This window comes from Anabrus simplex, chromosome 1 (assembly GCF_040414725.1).
Source record: "Anabrus simplex isolate iqAnaSimp1 chromosome 1, ASM4041472v1, whole genome shotgun sequence".
NCBI lineage: Eukaryota > Metazoa > Arthropoda > Insecta > Orthoptera > Tettigoniidae > Anabrus > Anabrus simplex.
Genome location: NC_090265.1, coordinates 1685860669 through 1685866668, shown reverse-complemented (window position 1 = coordinate 1685866668; position 6000 = coordinate 1685860669). Strand labels below are relative to the sequence as shown.

Below are 6000 nucleotides of genomic sequence, written 5' to 3'. Positions count from 1 at the left end.
TTATAAAATGTTAATTCATTGCATCATATGTGTAAGGAATGTGCCGATATTTTTATTGACAAGTGTCTTAACGTGATGATACAATGTTTTTAAATGAGAAAAAAGACAAATCCAACCGTAAGAGTTCAGGCAGGAATGCTAAAGCTAAAAAAGTAATGCATAAATGAAAGATCAAGCCATTTCACACCAGTTCATTTCACTTCTTGTTTATATGTCTAATTTCAGTCTTTGAATAATATCCTTTTAAATAATTCTTCATTCATTTATCCAGAATTGCTTTATCAACTTCTAAATTAATATCTCAATAGCACTTTCTTTCTAGACGTAATTTATTTATCCATTTCCGTATATACATTTCCATCGATATTTGAATTTAGCGCGATTTGTTCAGGTCAAATCACTAGGAGTGCCACCGTCGAATTGTCTCCCATTTTAGCAAGGCGAAATCCGTGTCGCGTATTATCTCTACTGTATTTGGTTTCATTCATTCCACCCATACCAACACAACAGAATTTGGGCGTTTCATTCTCTTCTCTTTTTTTTTTATTTTTTTTTTTATTTTTTTAGGAGCAAATATGTTCAGACGTGTGTTTCCCGCTTCTAGCATGTTGGAACTGGAAGTTTTCCCTTCGATACTGAGATGTTTGATCATGGTTTATATCTATGACGTTGTTTCTTTGAAAATTCACATGTTTTAGGAATCGCTTTGACGTTCAAAGTCAATACGTAATCACCCCCTGATCCGAACCACCAAACCTCCAATGTGACCTATAATATGAGCCAGTGACCTTCAATCTTGGTTAATTTCGTCTTTCGACACGTTGCTGCACGGACACAATTTTAGTTCTGTTCATTCTTTCTTCTTTATATTGGTATCATAAATCTTATCGTGGATTTAGTGAAGCGCCCCGTTTTGCTAGTGGGCACGGTGTTGATTAAAAATGCGATTGACATGTCATTAACGTCATAACGTGTGGGACGTGGGATCAGCGAGATAGTTGAATAGTAGAGGTGAGCCAAGTAGTTGTGTTTTAAGTTATAATGTTAATCGGTTCGGTACGGTTTACTTACAGTTAATGTCTGGACTTTTCTAGGTTATTGGGAACAGTTTGTAATCTATTATCGAACTGTCATCTGTTGGGTGATTCAAAAAAGCATCTGCCTCTGAATTGAAAGGCGGTCGTGGTGTCGTCATAGTTATATTGATGTAATCATACGGAATAAGGAAACTGTTTTGGAAGACACCTGTTAACCAAAAAATGGGTATTGTGCCAGTGCTCGCCATGTAACTTCAGAAAAACTTCTCCGGTGTACATTTTAACTACAAATATCGGATGAGTAAGTCAGGAACTCGTTTACTTGTTAGGAATATCTTAATAGAATAATTTGTTGCAATCCTACGCAATGCAACATTGATTCAGAATGTAAAAGATTTATTGAAACTTTCGCTCTCATTATTAGTTTAAAAGTCTTGCGTGATAGCAGTGGCAGCATGTAATTTTTGCAGCAATATACATCAAGGAATGCATTGTAATGTGCTGCTCCAAGCCTATAACTTTGTATTTGTTGAAAAGTTCTGTCGTCTGTATGTTTGTTCATGTTTTGGTTTTAACCCCATCAACTTATTTAGCGATTATTAATAATAATGCTATTTGTTTTACGTCCCACTAACTACTATTTTACGGTTTTCGGAGACGTCGAAGTGCCGGAATTTATTCCCGCAGGAGTTCTTTGACGTGCCAGTAAATCTGCTGACACGAGGCTGACGTATTTGAGTACCTTCAAATACCACCGGACTGATCCAGGATCTAACCTGCCAAGTTGGGGTCAGAAGGCCAGCGCCTCAACCGTCTGAGCCACTCAGCCCGGCTCTTTAGCGATTTACGGAGACGCTTATGTGGGAAAATGTCCATCAGGAGTTCTTTTACTTGCCTGTAAATCTACTCATACAGGCTGTCTTTTTCGAGCCCCTCCAGATAATACTGGACTGAGTCGGGATTGAACCTGCTAACTCTGAACTACTGAGCAGCATAATTTTTCTGAGCCAGGCCCTCTGAAAATCTACCAATTCCTGTAGCTTTAGCCTACAACTTTTGTGTATTAGATCCTCAGTATAACACTGTAACATACCTGTTCTAAAGTACATACTACTAATGTGCACGTGCCTGTTTTTTTTCATTGTATGGCTTTTAGTAGGTACCGAGAGTGTCCGAGGACATGATCGACTCACCTGATGCAGGTCTTTCTGTTTGACACACATTGGCGACTTGTGTGTGTGGATATGGGATGATGAAATAGGGAGAGGACGAAATCCGATGTCGGCACGTAGCCCACTCTTGTAAAATAACACAAATGTGTCTGCTCTAAGCTTTACGTCCCAATCCTATGGACGAATCACCAGCAACAGCATTTTATGCAGTCACTCCATAGGAGCATTGAAGAGAGGTTTGGAACTGAATCCAAGCTTTTGGCGCGCAATCTACCGATTCATAATCGTATACCACTACCTCCCCTACCCTGCCGGCCAACTTTCTGGTGGTGACATTTTTTTTGACCTGCATGACTTGAACTAGCTAACCACGGCATCGGACCAATAGACTTCAACATCTAAATGATTGTGGCATGCCCATAAGCCTACCGATACTAGGCTGTGTTTTGAGTTCCTTCAAATGCTGCTGGATTGAGCTGGGATCGATCTGCCAACTTGGACTCCTGTAATCCAATCCAGAACTTTTCTTTGTATCCTCTGTAAGCCTATACAGAAAACCTCTGTTAACTCTAAGAAATGTTCACTCTATCGCTTGCGACTAAATCACACTACACATTCTTCTATAATTTATTTTTTTGTTTTTGTTTACAGGTATGTTAACTTGTGTGTTAGGGTTTTAGACAGACCGAAAGGCTTTAAACTTACATCAGCTAAGTTTAATAATTACCCTGTTAGTGATAGTTGGCCTATTGCTGAATATTTCTCCTTTTTAATAATTTGTCAGACTATATCCAATGACCTTGATTTAAGGCTTCTTAATATCCTGATGGGGATCATTGTAAGTACCTAGGTGTTATTGTAAGGTATTGTAAATAAAGGGTACAGATCTCTGCATGGTTATGAGGGTATTTAGGGGTTGTAGTAAGGATGTAAAGAAGAGGGCATATAAGTCTCTGGTAAGACCTGCAACTAGAGTATGGTCAGTGTACGGGACCGTTACCAGGATTACTTGATTCAAAGAAAAGCAGCTCTTTTTTTTTTTTTTTTTTTTTCCTGGATGATTTCCGACAAAAGAGTAAGCATTACGAAAATGTTGCAAAGTTTGGTGGAAAACGGTAAATAAAAATGTTAACAGACTCTTGGATGGGTTTAAAGCAATTGTTGAGGAATGTGAAAACAGGTTTGTACCTTTAAGAGTGGTAAGGAATGGTAAAGACCCACCTTATTATAATAGAGAAATAGAGAGACTAAGAAGGAGGTGCAGACTGGAAAGGAATAGAGTTAGAAATGGCTGTGGAAGTAAAGAGAAATTGAAGGAACTTACTAGAAAATTGAATCTAGCAAAGAAGGCAGCTAAGGATAACATGATGGCAAGCATAATTGGCAGTCATACAAATTTTAGTGAAAAATGGAAGGGTATGTATAGGTATTTTAAGGCAGAAACAGGTTCCAAGAAGGACATTCCAGGAATAATTAATGAACAAGGGGAGTGTGTATGTGAGGATCTTCAACAGGCAGAAGTATTCAGTCAGCAGTATGTAAACATTGTTGGTTACAAGAATACTGTTCAGGTAGAGGAGGAGACTAGTACTAAAGAAGTATTACAATTTACATATGATAACAATGACATTTACAATAAGATACAAAAGTTGAAAACTAAAAAAGCGGCTGGAATTGATAAGATTTCTGGGGATATACTAAAGACAATGGGTTGGGGTATATTACCATATCTGAAGTACTTATTTGATTATTGTTTGGTCGAAGGAGCTATACCAGATGAATGGAGAGTTGCTATAGTAGCCCCTTTGTATAAAGGAAAGGGTGATAGACATAAAGCCGAAAATTACAGGCCAGTAAGTTTGACATGCATTGTATGTAAGCTTTGGAAAGGCATACTTTCTGATTATATTAGACATGTTTGCAAAATTAATAATTAGTTCGATAGAAGGCAGTTCGGTTTTAGGAAAGGTTATTCCACTGAGCTCAACTTGTAGGATTCCAGCAAGATATAGCAGATATCTTGGATTCAGGAGGTCAAATGGACTGTATCGCAATTGACCTGTCTAAAGCATTTGATAGGCTGGATCATGGGAGACTACTGGCAAAAATGAGTGCAGTTGGACTAGATAAAAGAGTAACTGAATGGGTTGCTATATTTCTAGAAAATAGATCTCGGAGAATTAGAGTAGGTGAAGCTTTATCTGACCCTGTAATAATTAAGAGGGGAATTCGTCAAGGCAGTATTATTGGACCTTTATGTTTTCTTATATATATATAAATGATATGAGTAAAGAAGTGGAATCAGAGGTAAGGCTTTTTGCGGATGATGTTATTCTCTATAGGGTAATAAATAAGTTAGAAGATTGTGAGCAACTGCAACGTGACCTCGATAATGTTGTGAGATGGACAGCAGTCAATGGTATGTTGATAAACGGGGTTAAAAGTCAGGTTGTGAGTTTCACAAATAGGAAAAGTCCTCTCAGTTTTAATTACTGCATTGATGGGGTGAAAGTTCCTTTTGGGGATCATTGTAAGTATCTAGGTGTTAATATAAGGAAAGATCTTCATTGGGGTAATCACATAAATGGGATTTTATATAAAGGGTACAGATCTCTGCACATGGTTATGAGGGTGTATAGGGGTTGTAGTAAGGATGTAAAGGAGATGGCATATAAGTCTCTGGTAAGACCCCAAATAGAGTATGGCTCCAGTGTATGGGACCTTCACCAAGATTACCTGTTTCAAGAACTGGAAAAAATCCAAAGAAAAGCAGCTCGATTTGTTCTGAGTGATTTCCGACAAAAGAGTAGCGTTACAAAAATGTTGTAAAGTTTGGGCTGAGAAGAATTGGGAGAAAGAAGAAGTGCTGCTCGACTAAGTGGTACGTAAATTTCTGTAAAAAATACTTCACCGCTTTGTCAATACTTTATACATTTTATTTTATTTAATTACCATACATGTACATGTTTCGAGAGCCACCGCTCTCTTCTTCAGCAGTGCCAAACGTTAATTGATCCTTGGACTATGGTACTATGGTATAACAAGTATATATGAATTTTGAAAATTGTTACAACAATTTCTCTTAGTCTCGCCTTTCCTGTTTACTATGTCATTTGTTACAGATTTTACTGGAATTTTCCTAAATAATGAAATCTATTAAATTAATCTCTATATGTTAATTTATGTCCTTATTTACATATGAAAGAATAAATATTTCTTCTTGTCTAAATTTAACATTTATTTGTCATTTAGTGGAAATCCTTAAATAAATCAATTTGTAAAATAATAGATAACATCTATAAAATAGTCCTTATCGTAAAATCTTAATAAATAATAAATATCAATTCGTAAAATATCTATATCTATAAAATTATTTATCCTTTAAAATGTTTCTGCTCTCTTCTTTCTTCTTAAAGTCTGCTATAATTTTCTAGACCGCTCATAAATCAGAATATCTTCTCTTAATCTCGTCCAGTTCCTTAAATAAATAAACCAAACAAACTAACTTTAGAGACCTTTGCGAAAAAAGACGGCTACTCAGATGTCTGGAGAAATTATTTAGGCCTACTTACTTCATTCCATCTAATTTATCCAAAATTAAAATGATGTGATATTGGTCTGAACCCAAACAATATGTCCTCCTTCCTTCCTTGTCAATCTGTTACTCTGCTACGCGATGACCATGACACTTTCTTGTTAGCTTGTGATTTGGGGTGCAAATGTAATCATCTGTTAGTTCTGAAGAGATAGTCCTTATGTTTACCTATGTTATCCTCTTGATAAGAAATCCA

At 36.7% G+C, this 6000-nt stretch overlaps 1 protein-coding gene across 4 annotated transcripts in view; it reads left to right on the top strand.

Annotated features, from left to right (window-relative positions):
- The first annotated feature begins 674 nt into the window (after positions 1 to 674).
- The window catches only part of Mpi (mannose phosphate isomerase), a 110705-nt gene continuing 105379 nt past the window's right edge, over positions 675 to 6000 (top strand). Inside the window, exons 1-2 of one of the 4 annotated variants that reach the window (XM_067138405.2) lie at positions 675 to 1011; positions 4956 to 5090. The gene's annotated coding sequence lies outside the window, so the exon portion shown is untranslated. Of the gene's footprint in view, positions 1012 to 1094; positions 1339 to 4955; positions 5091 to 6000 lie in introns of all 4 variants that reach the window. The other 3 variants (XM_067138404.2, XM_068225663.1, XM_068225664.1) reach the window with 3 other exon arrangements.